This window comes from Musca autumnalis, unplaced genomic scaffold (genome assembly GCF_047663935.1).
Source record: "Musca autumnalis isolate F117 unplaced genomic scaffold, ASM4766393v1 scaffold_3, whole genome shotgun sequence".
NCBI classification, from domain to species: Eukaryota; Metazoa; Arthropoda; class Insecta; order Diptera; family Muscidae; genus Musca; species Musca autumnalis.
In genome coordinates, this window is record NW_027411866.1 from 34,293,422 (window position 1) to 34,311,010 (window position 17,589).

At 34.5% G+C, this 17,589-nt stretch overlaps 1 long non-coding RNA gene across 2 annotated transcripts in view; it reads right to left on the bottom strand.

Moving 5' to 3' along the window:
• The window catches only part of LOC141399816 (uncharacterized), a 264,120-nt gene that overhangs the window by 84,644 nt on the left and 161,887 nt on the right, over positions 1-17,589 (bottom strand). Inside the window, exon 3 of one of the 2 annotated variants that reach the window (XR_012411962.1) lies at positions 10-971. The exons of the other annotated variant lie outside the window; for it this stretch is intronic. This is a non-coding gene — a long non-coding RNA (uncharacterized lncRNA). Of the gene's footprint in view, positions 1-9; positions 972-17,589 lie in introns of those variants that run through there. 2 annotated transcript variants of the gene reach the window in all.

The window sequence follows — 17,589 nt, forward strand, 5'->3', positions numbered from 1 at the left end:
TTTTGCATTCTTATTTTTTTTTGTTTTTTTTTTTTTTTTGGGAGGGAGAGGTAAATAAAAAAATGGGGAAAAAGGTCTTCTGGATAACTCGCAATTCATTTGAACGATTTACTGAAAAGAACAAAAGATGGATGGTAAAGCGGAGAATTGATGAAGTTAATAAAAACAAATTAAGTTTTTATAAACTCAATTATATGAATTACAAAAAAATTTTAAGGTAAGGTCAAATTAGGCAAAACATTTTATCCGAATTTGTTTTCCCATATTTGCTCAAACAAGTCTGAATTTCATAAATTCACATACTGATCACATTGTGGCAAAGATATACACTGCACCCCGGTTATCTACATCTCTGTTTAACTACCTTTCCCGCTTAATTGCCTCGCAACAAAAATCCCCAAAGTTTTTTCATATAAATAAGTTCAAATATTTTCCCCAAAAGGAACATTTAATAATACTTTTATGGGTTTATTACTGTTGTATTTCAGAGATAATCAATTTCGATGACTACCTGAATTGTGATGAAGATGTCCAGTGCTATATTATGCTCACTGATGACTAAATTTCTTATTGGTAAAATAATATAACTTATATATTTTTGGACTATAAATGAACTATTCTACTATACACCATTTTGTTTTTCAACGATTATGTTCTAATTAGTGTCATTTTTCGTAAGATTGAGATGACATTTTTATAACTACCCATATGAGGTAGCTATGCGGGATTTTCTTAAATACCTTTCCCGCATAACTGCCTCATTTCTTTGGAATTTTATGAGAGGTCATTAACCGGGGTGTAGTGTATTTTACAACTATTTGCCCAATGTAACCGTACCTTAACGGATGTTTCTTATTTTCATGTTTACAATAGCTCCAGTGGTGGATTACAGTCACAACTCAAACTAAATTTGTTACACTTACAAAGGAAACGGATTTCAATTTTTTCATAGGCACAAAATGAAAACATACCTGAAAATAAAGTAAACAAAACACATTTATTAACTTTAATATTTATATAATTTTAAATTGTATAACAATCTGGTGTTGATTGTTCAGGAAAACACAAGTGAGGATTGATGTTGACTGTCGGAGGAGCACTTTGTCTCATTGTGATCTTATCTGATAGTTACATAACATGTTAATTGTGATCTTCTCTGATGGTTATGTAACGCGTTAGAATGTAGATCACAAACTGAGCGATTTTATTGAATTTTGTTCTAGCTTAAGTACCAATCTTGAGAAGAAATAGTAGGGCGTTAATAGTTTACAGTTGCATAAAATGGTACATTAATGAGTTGTTTCACAAGAGTAGTAGAATAAATTATTTACATAGTTGCATTCTGTCAGTTAACTTTAAAATACAATGAATCAATCACAATGGGAAATTGGAATATTTACAAACTCACAATGACAAAGGTACAAAACTATGAAAATTGTTAGTATTGAAATGTAGATGGCATGAAAGTGTAATTATTGAAATATGGATTGCTTCAATTGTTATTTATAATATGGGAAACACGGTCCTTCGACCTTTTAAAGCTTAGCAAAAATGAAAATTTTTGCAAAGAACTTCATTAGCAAAATTCCCGCTTTACCAAATCAGCAGAAGAACGTATAAAACTTCCAAAAATATTTTTGGTTTGAAAGACAATTGTTGGTAGTTCGAAGACCATAATCTTGCTAGGAAACTTCGATGAACTTTATCGAAAAACAATTTCAAAAATAACAAATAACGTTATGACTTCGAATGTTTCCCTCAGACTTTCAACCATTTTGGGAAAACCTCCAGTTTTTACATAAAAACAATAGTCTGTTTAAAAAAAATTAATTTGTCAGCACAAAAACTTTCTGGACTTATTAAAATATTGTTTGGTAATTTATAAAACGGCTGTGGATCTCATTAGAACATATCACACAAGCCACTGGCATTATATATACCGTAACAAAAATTTTTCCTTTCACGAAGGACCATTTCTACTACAAGAAATAAGCCTAAACGTTCGAAGAATATTTCTTCACTTTATACCGTTTGGAAACACTCCACAGACAATTTTTTAACTTGCAACAATAAATGTTATTAAATTTTGATATCAAAAGAACTTCAAAGGTTTTGAAGAATAGTATTTGAAGGTGGCCTCGAAGGACGAATTCTGTATTCAAAAGAACCTCTAATGATTCGAAGAGCATTTTTTCGGCTTCCGTAGAAACAATGTCAGACTCGCAGGGCAAATTTTGACTTCAGAAGACTTTCTTAGGTTTCGAAAATCAGTTTTTGAGCTTTTACGGAGCAAAGGTTGCCTCGAAGGAACAATTCTGACAGCAAAAGAAACTCTAGTGATTCGGAAAGTATTTGAACTTATGTAGAAGCAATGCCAGCCTCGAAGGAGCAATTTTGACTTCCGAAGAATTTATAATGCTTCGATAAAGAGTTTATCGGCTTCTAAGAAGCAATCCTGGCCTTCAAGAACCAATTCCGATATCATAGCAGCAATGTCAACCTCGAAAGACCAATTTTGACTTCAGAAGAACTTCTAATGCTTCGATAAAGAGTTTATAGGCTTTTAAGAAGCAAAGCTGGCCTTCAAGGATCTATTCTGATTTCATAGTAACGTCTGAGACTTCGAGGCACAGTTTTGAAGCTCTTTTAGAAGTAGTGCTAGCCTCGAGTGACCAATTCTAAATTTAAAAACAATTGAAAGGACCAATCCTGACTTCAGAAGAACTTATAATGCTTCGATAAAGAGTTTATCGGCTTTTAAGAAGCAATGCTGGCCTTCAAGGATCATTTCTGATTTCATAGCAGCAATGCCAGCCTCGAAGGACCAATTTTGACTTCAGAAGAACTTCTAATGCTTCGATAAAGAGTTTATAGGCTTTTAAGAAGCAAAGCTGGCCTTTGAGGATCTATTCTGATTTCATAGTAACTTCTGAGACTTCGAGGTACAGCTTTTAAACTATTTTAGAAGCAATGTTGGCCTCAAACGACCAATTCTAACTTTAAAACACTTCGAAGGACCAATTTTGACTTCAGAAGAACTTATAAGGCTTCGGTAAAGAGTTTATCGGCTTTTAAAAAGTAATGCTGGCCTTCAAGGACCAATTTTGATTTCATAGCAGCAATGTCTGCCTCGAAGGACCAAGTTTTACTTCAGAAGAATCTCTAATGCTTTTAAGAAGTAATGCCGGCCTTCAAGGACGAATTCTGATCTCATAGCCGCAATGCCAGCATCGTAGGACCAATTTTGACTTCGGAAGAACTTATAATGCTTCGAGGCCTTCAAGGCCCAATTCTGATTTCATAGTAAGTTCTGAGACTTCGAGGTACAGTTTTTAAGCTCGTCAAGAAGCAATGCTGACCTCGAATGACCAATTCGAAATTTAAATACATTTCTAAAGCTTCGAAAAGCAGCTCTTCGGATTTTTAGAAACATTAAGGATCAAATTTGACATCAGAAGAACTTATAAAGAAGCAGTGATGGTCTCTAAGGACCAATTTCGAATTCAGAAGAATGTCGAAAATTTCGGGGAACAGTGTTACAGCTTTGTTACAAACAAACGACTAATTCTGATTTCAAAACAACATTACATGCATTTTTGTTTTCAATCAAACAAACATTTTTACACAATAACAAGAGTTTGGTAATAATTCGAACGAATTTGGTATCGAATCGTCTAAGAGAAACTGGTCATAAGTTATTTTTGAGCAATGAACGTAAACAAACAAAACGATTCCCGTACCAATCACACAAAGCCACAAACTTTTCAGCTTCTCTGAATCGTTTCATTCTAACAACCAAAACAAAACCACAAAATTCTCAATGTAAAAATATGAAAACCGTACGATTGCTCAAATGTATTTCGGCTATGCTTTGCCGAGTTGTTTCATTCACCACCGGAACAAAAAGAATTTTTGGCAAACGTTTGCCGGCGCTTTGGTCAATAACACACTCAGACACACACATGTGATTGCTTAACAACCCTATAAAGTATCATCAATATACCGCAGTGAATATTTTATCAACCACTAAACTGTTTTGATTTATTCACATGTGTTTAGTACTATTTAGTTTTCTATCCCTTCTTGTGGAGTTGAGTACTTTTCGTTTTGTTCGCACTCACGAAATGTAAACAAAACTAAACTAAACAGTGAGCTCGGCCAACTTGGGTTATGTTTCGTTTTGTATTGTTCCTATGGAAAATACGAAACGAAACTATTGGAAATGTTATTTAAAGTATTTTTACGTACGCTGTTTTTGAGTTTATATTTTATTATTAACCAGTACTTTTTATTTTTATACAGTGGTTATTTGGGACGGCTATCCCAGAACTTTTTTTTTTTTTTTGCAGTCGCACTCAAACTCCAAAGCTCAATGTCAGACTACTCAGAACCTCCATTTCTCTTCTTAGGGGCACTAAATGTAGTCGATGAGTTTCATATTGAAATTTGCAAAGACCAACACCTGTAAAATTAAGCATTGTATGCCGCGATAAGATACGGCTTATCTGGTCCCGAGTTGCATCTATAATAACTTGGTGTAGATTTTTTGTAACAAAACACCACCGATCTACGTTATTCCCAATTCTTTATTCGTTGTCCGTGAAAGTCACTATCCAAGAGAGTTCCTGAAAAGCATCGAGAATTCCTGTACTCTATATAGAGCATTTTAAGATGAACTTTTCTTCAGTTATGCAGCTAACCTCTGAAGGCTAAATGCCTATGCCATCTTTATGTCATACTTTTCTAAGCTATGAAAAAATAGTGGACCCAGTTTTAAGAACTGCGCCACCTTCAAGTCATTTTTCCTCATTGATACAGATAACCTCCATTTCTATGCCATTTTGAGATGGCGTTTACACACAGACAATTTTGAGCTGACAATAGCAAAGATACAAACCGTTTTCTCCAATTTATTTATACAAAGTCCAATGACAGTCAAAAGCAACGAACTTCCGACATTTCAAAACAGCAATTGCGGGAAGTTACTCCGTCAGATCATGTGGATTTGAAGTAAAGTGAAATTCAGTGATGTGGCTAAACTTCAGGTTGAATTCATTCATTTCTTCAGTGGTACAGCTATGAAGACTTAATGGAATACATAAATGGTTGAAGTTCTGCGCCCTCTTTATGTAATTTTTCCTCATTGATACAGGTAACATCTATGCCATCTTAAGGTAATTTTATTTCAACGATACATCTTACGCCATCTTCGTGTCATATTTTCCTTCTTTGATGCAACTAATCTCTAAGTTGAATTCTTACGACATCTTCATATCAATTTTTCAGTGCTAACCTCTCTACAAAGATATATAACATAAATGGGACATTTCCAGATTTGGGCAGATAGCGCTGGGGGTCTAACATAATGTTATGTTACAATATTGTGACATGAAATTATGTTATATTTAACATAGTTCACATTTGCGTACGTTTTTGTTTCTGTTGTGTTCTGTTAATTGTCTGTTATACATAAACGTCCTCTATACTTGAATATTAAAACTTAACTGCATTTTGTCCCATCTTTACCATTGTATGTCTTTGTCAGCGGTGGATCTACCGTCTAGGTTGCATTCTTACCATCTTCATACATTTTTTCTTCATTATCTTCATGTCATGTCCTCAGCTATACAACTAAATTCTAGGACACACTACTGTAATATAGGTTTTGCCACCTACCTAATTAACATTCTGCGCGGACTACGAAAAGCTTTTTAATTGGAATCACGCAAAACTCCAAAAAGAAACTCCCTGTCAATATTTGTGAAAGCTACATATACACTAGATGGAGTTCCACGACTACAAAGACTACGGCTTGGCAAAATCTTCGTTTATGCAGCTACAATCTAGGACATATTTCTACGATAATGAGTTGCCAAAAGCAGAAAATATTCTCCTCACACTTTACGGAACTCTTCCTGTAATATAATTTAATTTAAACGTGAGGAAAACTGAGCACCTTTACTACTTGTTACTACTCTAGAGAGTTTCTACAACACACCAAAATTCTCTGCACTTAAAATTTTACGAGGAGCAGTTCCATTAGACGAAAATGCAAAAGAGATATCTTTATCATGACAATCGGCTCTATACTCCGCAAAGACCCAAGTTCCACTCTTCCAGTAATTGTCAACTCAACGAAAGCGATTTTAGCCGATTTTTTATAACAACAACTCTAGCCAGTATAAATTAACCAAGCCCGAGCCAGATTTATCTTATTTTCAAGAAGTGAATTCACCAGAATCCTTTCACTTATAAAGATTAGCAAAAAGGAGTACAATATCTACTTGTATGACATCTATAGTCTAGGGGGATTCTCCGCACTCAACAGAGAAAAAATTTTCGTGAGTGATATCCTCAGACGAAACTTCTACTTGCCAGTAGGAGTAAAATATTTACTTGAATACAATGCTCCGAAATACTCGCTCGAATTCGAGCAATAAGGCTGTACCAATAAGGCTATACCACTGAAGAAATGAATGAATTCAACCTAAAGTTCAGCTACATCACTGATTTACACATTTCTTCAGTTCCAAATGATCTGACGGAGTAACTTCTCGGAAATGCTCTGTTGAAAGGTCGGACGTTCGTTGTTTTTGGCTGTCATTGGACTTTGTATAAATAAATTGGTGAAAACAGTTTGTATCTTTGCTATAGTCCGCTCAATATTGTCAGTGTGTAAACGTCATCATAAAATGGCATAGAAATAGAGGGTAGCTGTAACAATGAGGAAAAATGACATGAAGATGGCGCAGTACTTCAAAGTGGCTCCACTATTTTTCTTAGCTTAGAAATGTATGACATAAAGATGGCATAGGCATTTAGCCTTCAGAGGTTAGATGCATAACTCAAGAAAAGTTCATCTATATAGAGTACATAAATTCTCTATGCTTTTCAGGAACTCTCTTGGTTAGTGACTTTCACGGACCACGTAGATCGGTGGCGTTTTGTTACGAAAAATCTAGACCAAGTTGTTATAGATTCAACTCTGAACCAGATAAGCTGTATCTTATCGATGATTAATGTTACAGATGTTGGACTTTGAAACTCATCGACTAAATTTAGTGCCTTTAAGAAAAGTGGACAAATGGAGGTGCTTGGAATTCTGACTTTGAGTCTGGGTTTTGAGTGTGACTGTAAGAAGAAACATTATGTGGTAGCTCTCCTAAAGAACTAATGTCTAATAATAATAAATACTGGTAAATAATAAAATATTAACTCAAAAATTACTTGTAAGCAGTTTCTCTTAGACGATTCGAAAGCAAATTCGTCCGAATTACTACCTAACTCTTGTTATTGTATAAAAATGTTTGTTTGATTAAAAACAAAAATGCAAGTAATGTTATTATTATTATTTTTATTATTTATTAATAGATTGTTTATATAACATTGTGGTAATTCTTATGTTCTACGGTTTATAAAATTTAATACAAGTTCCAATCTATAGTACAAAAGGCTAGCTTAAAGCTGTAAGCCGTTATAAATCACATGTTTATGTTAGTGTTTTATATGTATGTTTAAAGTATAAATATCTTTGTATTAGTAATATTCAAAGTGAAAATTCATTTAAAATTAAACTTCTATAACTTATACAAGTTTCTAAGTATTTGTACAAAGATTCAAAATGAAAACCATTTAAAATACTACAGACATCATTTATAGTAAGAAGCTCATATCCAAAATATGCCACTCTGTATTGTTTGTATAATGAACAAATGCCAATAAAGTGGAACGTATTCTCTGGTACGTTCATGTTGCACATAGAACAAATAATATCAGTACGGGTTTTAAAACAACTGGAGTTTAGGTTTAGAAGGCCACCTCTAGCTTTTATGACTAAACACGAAGCTCTCGCGGAGAGTTGTGCTGTTTGATTTGAGATTTTATCATAACTCAATTGGGAATATAGATCATGGTTCTGAGAATTTAAGGCTGCAGTGCAAAAACTTTGATATTCCTTGTTGATCAGTATTTCTAATATTTCTTTCGAATACATACATTTAGGAGTATTGTTCATTGGAAGAGAACAACGCAGTGATGAGCAAAGATTTGACCAGTCCTTAGCCCAACTTAAATCCAGGCGTAAAATTTCTTCAGCTAGTATTCGTGGGAGCCTTTGTTAGCTAAGGCGTAAAATGTTGTTAACGTAAGCGAAATGAAGTTTTAATGACGCAACGAATAGAGTATTCCAACCGGTCTCAATGTATAGCATGTAATTAGGAGTGTTTTCTGGTAAAAATAGTATTCTTTTTATGAAAAATCTAAATGATTTCTCCACATCATCGTATCTTTTATACCCCCAAACTTGTGCGGCGTATAACATAATTGATTTTGAACAGGCATCGAAAATTCAAGTAATGTTGTGAAATCAGAATTAGTAGTTTCAAGTCACAATTGGCCAATATTGTTTCTAACGAAGCCCTAACGCTGTTCCCCGAAGCCGTCGACATTCTTCAGAATTCGAAATTGGTCCTTAGAGGCCATCATTGCTTCTGCAGAAGTTTTTCTGATGACAAAATTAATCCTTTGCGGTCAGCAATGTTCCTAAAAAGAGCTTGAAAACTGTACCTCGAAGCCTCAGACGTTACTAGAAAATCAGAATTGGTCATTGAGGGAAAGCATTGCTTTTTAAAAGCCGATAAACTCTTATTCGAAGCATTACAAGTTCTTTTGAGCAGCATTACTATCTGTAGCAGAAAGTAATGATGAAGTTAATGCCATTGGGGTAACACTCCGGAATTAAAATAACAAAATGAGATTACAACTTCAAACAAAACACAACAAACAGTTCTTCTGAAGTTAAAATTGGTACTTCGAAGTGGTTTTAAAGTTAGAAATAGTCATTCGGGGCCAGCATTGCTTTAAAAAGAGCTTAAAAACTGTCCTAGAAGTCTAAGAAGTTAATATGAAATCAGAATTGGTCCTTGAAGGCCAGCATTGCTTCTTAAATGCTGATAAACTCTTTATCGAAGCCTTATAAGTTCTTCTGAAGTCAAAATTGGTCCTTCGAAGTGTTTTTAAAGTTAGAATTGATCATTCGAGGCCAACATTGCTTCTAAAAGAGCTTCAAAACTGTACCTCGAAGTCTCAGAAGTTACTATGAAATCAGAATTGATCCTTGAAGACCAGCTTTGCTTCTTAAAAGCCTATAAACTCCTTATGGAAGCAGCACAAGTTCTTCTGAAGTCAAAATTGGTCATTCGAGGCTGGCATTGCTGCTATGAAATCAGAATTGGTTCTTGAAGGCCAGCATTACTTCTTAAAAGCCGATAAACTCTTTATCGAAGCATTATAATATAGAGTTTCTATAATGTCAATGCGAATACCAACAGCTAGCAATGCCATTAATTTAAAGTTAAGCCATACGGGGACGAGGACGCTTTCTCTACGCCATTTTTTTCATTGATTCGGAAATAATATTGTCTGACATAAGTCACGGGACATTCTGCTTAAACTACATCACATCACATTGAGATTATTTTGATTGTATTTAAAGATTGCCATAACAAAGAAAACTACTGGGACGCCATCTTTATGCCATTAATTTTAAAGTTAAGCTAGAAGGGAACGCGTCTTCGTTCCTTCTTTACGCTAGTTTTCTTTATTGATGCCGGAATACACTTGTCTGACAGTTAAGAAATATTATGCTTCACATCACATTGAGATTATTTTGATCGTCTTTAAAGATTGGCATAACAAATAAAAAAACTGCATGAACGCCATCTTTATGACATTAATTTTAAGGTTAAGCTACAAGTGGACGAATACGCCGTCTTCCCGTCATTTTCTTCATTGATGCGGAAATACTCTTGCCTGGCATAAGTTAAGGAATATTCTGCTTACTATATATACATCGCATTGAGATTATTTTGACCGACTTTAAAGATTGCCATAAATACAAAAAAAAACTACTTGAACGCCCTCTTTATGTCAATTATTTAGGGTTAGGCTAGAAGGGAAAGAAGAAGCCATATTTGTGCTATTCTTTCATTGATGTCGGAATACACTTGTTTTCAAGGAATATTCTGTTTACCCTATATACCGAATTTTATCAGAAGCGATTCCATCAAACAAATAAGGAAATCACATTCAAATGCAGGGTATACAAATGAAATTAGAATATTAACGTACCAGTTATGCCAATATTGTGTTATGTAAATCAACAGATTACGCAGCTGCAATTAATTAATAACAATTAATTACTTGTATAATTGTAAATCAACACAACCTTGACCTATTATATTTGAACTTAATTCAATAATTAATAAAATACTTAATAATAAATTTCTAATTTATTAGGCTATTTAATTATAATATGTGGTTAAATAATGTTCTACGTATTTTCCAAGAATACAATGAAATTACAAAGTCTGAAATGTGTTTTGTTTCTAACCCACAATTGCAAATTGTTCAAGCATTTCGAGTTTGTAAATAACAACAAATTGAGTTTTGTTGTTATCTCATTTCAGAGATCTCAGTGTAATTTAACGACTTATTTACTCCCACTTTTAATGTTGGGACCCTATTCTGTTATTGTCATCTTGTTTATATGCAGACGGCAACTTAAATATTTACCCTAAAGATTAACAGCTTCATGGGCATTTGATTGAAAGCTAAAAGGTGTCAAAACTTAATTGTCTAGTTTTTTTGTTCCATGAAGATTTATTGTTTTGTGAATTCAAACAGAAACAGCTACCAGCAAGCCGACTATGTGATATGGGGCATATGGTTGGTTGGGTATTTTTTTTTCGTATTAAAATCTAAATATTTATTTTGATTTTGACACTTGCGTCATCTAGCTTAAGCTAGGTTAAGTGGACCAAATCAACAATAAAGAAGTTAACATTCAAAATTCGTTGTCTATATCTGCAGTAGAGATAATGAGACATCGTCAGCGAAGCATGAAGAACACAACTGGGTGCATTAGAATAATTGTAGTGGAAAAGGTTGATTCTTGACAAAGACAAGAATTGCAGAAATTAGTAATTTTTATAATGGAACAAGCAAACAAAAGAGGACTTGATAATAATATTTTGTCAACCAGAATTTAGCTTAAAATAAATTTTTTTAAACCTAATTTTGTTTTTGCATAGTCATCATAATTTGCACAAACTCCCAGCTGCTGGGCAAATTGTTTTTTAATAATTTGCTATAAAATATATAAAATTATGACCAATAAAATTTGCAATTGCAAATTTCTGTAAAACTGTGTCAAGACTTGGTCTAGAAGTTTCAAATTAGAAAAGGCATAGACATCTCTGTTTAATTCTCTGCAAACACGTTCTGTATATGCCGTAAAATATTGAGAATATATTTCTAAACAATTTTTATTGCATTACGACAAATTGATTGTATTTTTTTTTCACTCTTATTTTTTAGAATTTCGAGAGCTGCTACGTTTTTTAATAAATTGTTTTTGATGCGTATGATTTATTATGATAATAACAAAGAAGGCATATAAATTATATTAATTTTACTGAAAAATTCTGATTTAAGGTTTGGCACGTTGTTTGCCATCCAAAACATTCTTTAATTAAAGCTTTGGTCCTTCTAGAAGCTAAACTCTAGAGTGAGTTCCATCGCCATCTTCATGTCATTTTTCCCCATTCATGCAGTTCTACTTTATTTGCTGCAGAGAATTTCCCAAACAGCGATTCCACCAGACGAAGCTACGAAGGAAAACTCTAGATTATATGTGACAGCCTGTTATAATGTACCAAAATAACAAGATACATAGGTACTTGGACGCCATCTTCATGTCATTATTCTTCATTGATGCAGCTTTACTCTGGGAAAGGTCGTAAGAAATATTGACTGAAAAAGGCAACAAATATTCTCTCCACTCTATATAGAAAATCCTAAAGATAAAACTGCGTCCGGAAACACATGCAAATTGTCGAAAAAAGTGGCACGAAGATGATGTTGGATCAGTAGGCGACTACTAGGACGCCGTCTTAAAGTCATTGTACTGCAACAAATATAGTTGCGTCGAAACCAGTCCATAGCTCGCTATATACAGAATTTCTCAAGCAGTTATTCCACCATATGAAAATATGAACAGAACACATCCAGATTATTTGTGACTGACTGTTATAATTTGCAAAAAGAGCAAGATATCTACTGGGACGACACCTTCATGTAACTATTCTTCATTGATACAGTGTTACTCTAGGGTGAATAAATCAGTACACAGACTACTGGCAGAAAAAGGAACAAATATTCTCCCAACTCTATAACAGAAATTCCTAAGGAAGTGAATTCACAAGACGAAACTGCGCCCGGGAACATATCTAGATTGTTAAAAAATAATGTCATGGATATGGTGTCCATGTAGTCGGATCAGTAGGCAACTACATGGACGCCATTATTTTTCATTCCTGTGGATATAATCTAGAGATATTCCCAGGACATAGTCAACAAATATTCTCTTCATTCTGTGCAGATAATTTTCCATGTTGCTATTTCACAAGTCGAAACTACTTCCAGAAAAATAATGGCATAACATTTCGGATCAGTTGAATGCCATCTTCATCTCAGTATTCTTCATTTCAGCATCTAAGAAAATTTCCCAAGACGAAATTGCGGCCGGGAACATATCCAGATTTTCGAAAAATAATGGAATGACGATGGACGCCATCTACATGACATATTCTTCATTCATGTGCCTATACCCCAGTATCTATACAGAGAGTTTTTCAAGCTGCGATACTACACGACGAATCTCCGGCCAAAACGAAGCACGATTACGACTTGGGCGCCATCTTGATGCAGTTACGTTGTATCGGAGTTTGTACGATTTCAAACGAACATTGATTAACAAAAAGCAACGAATATTCCGCTACCGCATTACTGAGAAATTTCCAAACAACAAGGTAAAACTGAGCCCCGAAACACATTCAGATCATAACTACTTAGGCGCCATCTGAATGTCAATTTTATATACTTAGTGTTGTTGCGAGGACATATGCACCAAATATAGTTGCTACGAAACTAGTCCATAGATCGCTATATAGAGAATTTCTCAAGCAGTTATTCCACCAGATGAAAATATGAACAAAACATCTCCAGATTATTTGTGACAGACTGTTATAATTTGCAAAAAGAGCAAGATGTCTACTGGGACGACACCTTCATGTAACTATTCTTCATTGATACAGTGTTACTCTAGGGTGAATCTGAATAAATCAGTACACAGACTACTGGCAGACAAAAAAACAAATATTCTCTCCACTCCATAACAGAAATGCCTAAGGAAGTGAATTCACAAGACGAAACTGCGCCCGGGAACATATCTAGATTGTTGAAAAATAATGCCATGAATATGGTGTCTAAGTAGTCCGATCAGTAGGCAACTACCTGGACGCTATTATTTTTCATTCCTGTGGATATAATCTAGAGATATTCCCAGGACATAGTCAACAAATATTCTCTTCATTCTGTGCAGATAATTTTCAATGTTTTTATGTCACAAGTCGAAACTACTTCCAGAAAAATAATGGCATAAAATTTCGGATCAGTTGAATGCCATCTTCATGTCATTATTCTTCATTTCAGCATCTATAATCTAATTAACTTCCTTATTCTGAACAGAAAATTTCCCAAGACGAAATTGCGGCCGGGAACATATCCAGATTTTCGAAAAATAATGGAATGAAGATGGCGTCTAAGTGTCGGATCAGTAGACAAATACTTGGACGCCATCTACATGACATTATTCTTCATTCATGTGCCTATAATCTGGGGATATTCCTAGGACATAGTCAGTAAATATTATTTATTTATACACCAGTATCTATACAGAGAGTTTTCCAAGCTGCGATACTACACGACGAATCTCCGTCCAAAACGAAGCACGATTACGATTTGGGCGCCATCTTGATGCAGTTACGTTGTATGCAAAGATGTATAACATAACAAGATGGGACATAGACATTGCTACTATACATCGGCAGATGGCGCCGGTGGTCTAATATAATGTGATGTTACAATATTGTGACATGAATTATGTTATATTTAACATAGTTCACATTGGTGTACGCTTTTGTTTCTGTTAATTGTCTGTTATACATAAACGCACTCTATGTTTGAATATTTAAATTGAACTCCATTGTGAATGATGTCCAATCTTTACCAATTTATGTCTTTGTTGTATGGGAGTTTGTACGATTTCAAGCGAACATTGAATAACCAAAGCAACGAATATTCCGCTACCGCATAACTAGATCCTAACTACTTAGGCGCCATCTGCATGTCAATTTTATGAACTTAGAGTAGTTGCGAGAACATACGCAACAAATATAGTTGCTACGAAACTAGTCCATAGATCGCTATATAGAGAATTTCTCAAGCAGTTATTCCACCAGATGAAAATATGAACAAAACATCTCCAGATTATTTGTGACAGACTGTTATAATTTGCAAAAAGAGCAAGATATCTACTTGGACGCCACCTTTATGTCACTATTCTTTATTGATACAGTGGTACTCTAGGGTAGATCTGAAGAAATCAGTACACAGACTACTGTCAGAAAAAGAAACAAATATCCTCTCCACTTTATAACAGAAATTCCCAAAGAAGCGATTTCACAAGACGAAATTGCGGCCGGGAACATATCAAGATTATCGAAAAATAATAGAATGAAGATGGCGTCTAAGAAGTCGGATCAGTATGATTCTAATTGGATGCAATCTTCATGGGTTCCAGGGTACTTTCTAGATCAAAAGCCAAAAAGTATTCTTTGCATTCATACACAGTATTTTCCAAGCAGCGATACCACTAGGCAAAACTAAGATTACTGGTAGGTGGCTGTTGGGCGCCATCGTCACACCATTATTCTTCATGCGGCTCTACAAGTCGAAACTACGCGTGGAAATACTTCCAGTTGTTTCAAAATGAATGGCTTAAAGATGGTGTCCAAGTAGTCAGATCACTATGGGTCTACTAGAGCGCCATCTTCATGTCAATATTCTTCATTTTTGAAGTTTGTAATCTATGGTAGTTCCCATGAAATAAGAAAGGGATATTATCTTCATACTATACAAAGAAGTAGCTTTTTTCGAAACTGTGCCCTGAAATACTTCCATTTGTTTGAAAAAATTGAGTCCAGTAGGGGACTACTTGGACACCATCTTCATGCCATTATTTTTCATTTCAGCTCCTAAAGGATATAGGCAACAAATGATGCTATAATAAGAATTTTCCAACTGTGACACTACAAGATAATACTACGGCAGATTGAACAAGATTATGACTTGGGTACTACGATATAAGAGGCCCTCTGGCTGAAAAAACAACGAATAGCCTACTACTTAGAGAGAAATTTCCAAGCAGCGATTCTACGAAATAATACTGTGCAGGAAACACATCCACATACTATTCTTCATACCGGTACTATTAATTAATGCAGCCGTACTTTATGGGAAGTTCCTACGAAATCGTTTCAAACAACCTGCCTGAAAAAAGCAACACATATTTTCTACGCTCTATATATAACATTGATGACTACACATATTTTCTGCAAAGAGAATTTCGCGAGATGCGATTTCACCAGTCAAAACTGACTACTTGTATGCCATCCTCGTCGCCATTATTGTTGCATTGATGCAGTTTTACTCTGAGAGAATTTATACGAAATAAGACCGAACTACCAAAACCTGTGTATATTCTTTACACTGTACAAAATGAATTATCCTAGCAGCAATTCCAGTGATTAAGATTTTAAACAAATATATTCTCTCCAAATATATAATATTACGGGGAGCCATTTTACCTGCCAAATCGTTAAAAGGAAACACATGCACTTTATTTGTTACCGCACCTAAATACATATTAACCTATCCAAAGCAGCCATCTTCATGTTAATTGTTCTTCAATTACACAGCTATGCTCTAAGCCGAGTTTCTACGAAATCAGAACGAAGACCATTTCCCGTCAAAATCAACGAATATTCTCCTCACCCTTTTATGAGGAGCGATTCATCCAGAGCTGTATCGGGCACAATCACAAATAAAGACGAAACATTGTGCTTGTATTGTGTTAAACAAGAACAAATGCCTCAACCGAACAAAAGCGCATGATGTTACCTATAGTGTACGTGTGTTTCAGTTCGTTTTCCCTGTGTCAATCAATGATCATAGAAAATGTGTGCAGCTGTCCATTATTGATCCAGAGTAGAAACAACTATTACTTGAATGAGCAATATGACTACCGGTGCGCCATCTTTATTTAATTTTTTCGCAGTGATGGAATATTAGTTAAACTAATATTCTGACCTTTGAGGTCTTCGTTACTATAGAAGGCCTTCCCGTAGTATAGAAGTCCTCTGAGGTCTTCTTCTGTACTGTACAAGACCTCTGAGGACTCCTTAAGAAGACCACTGAGGTCTTCTTCTGCGCTATGGAAGCCCTATGAAGTGTTCTTCCTTTCCTTCCTCCTTATTGAATGTACAAGGTAGCTCCCCAGCTGGCAATTCAGCAAGGTTAAAGCAATCTTAGATGAAAGAAGAACCAAGGTAGGACGTTGTCACTTCCAAGGAAACCAATACTGTTCCAAATATGTTTTATAACATTAAAAAAAAACTCGTAAGAATTTTCCTAAAAAGTTTAGCTTCTACTTGAAATTAAATTAAAATTTTCCAACTTGAAAAATGTGGTTCGGATCTATAAAAATATTCTTAATTCCAATTGCAGGATTGTACCTTAAATATTAGTACCAATTTATGAAGTCGTCCCGCAAAATGCTCATCAAATTTGTGAAAATATAAATATTGGTCCTAAAAACATTCTCTGGTTCGACGACCTCACATTGCACCTTTAATATTCGTAGAAAGAAATTCGTAGAATCTGTCGATAGTATCAATGACCTTGGTATCCTCTTGGATCGTAGATTGGACTTCAGGGAACATATTTCATTGATTACAAATAGAGCATATAAAAAACCTCGGCTTTATCAAACGTTGGAGTAAAGAATTTTTCGATCCAGCTGTTACTAAATAGCTATGTATCTCATTTGTTCGTTCTCCTTTGGAATATGGGTCAATAGTTTGGGATCCAGCATATCCCATACACTCCAATTCTATTGAATCTGTACAAAAGCAATTTTTAATGTTCTGTCTTAGAAATCGAGGTTGGAACCCACAGACATTGCCATCTTACAATTTCGCTTAAATTTGATTAAATAACCAACTTTAAAAAGTAGACGCACTATGATAAATGTTACATTTTTACTTAATGTAATTCAGGGGACGATAAAATCAGAATTTATTTTGGAAAGAATTTATTTAAACGTTCCTTTCAGGCAAACTCGTCATTATCAATTTCTACAAATAAACTATTTCACCTCCAACTAGGCTAATAACGATCCTTTGCGACGTATCTTTGCCGAATTTAATAAGTTTTATCATCTCATTGATCTGTCTGAAAATCGCCATTCGGTCAAAAATAAAATAATATAATTCCTAAATACTTAAATTGTTAATACTCTGTTAATAAATTCTGTACATAGTTATTTTGTATTTAATGTAGTCTGTAAGGATTTTTGTAATCTATAGGCTGAAAATATTCTCCAAATTTATGAAAATATTCTTAATTCCT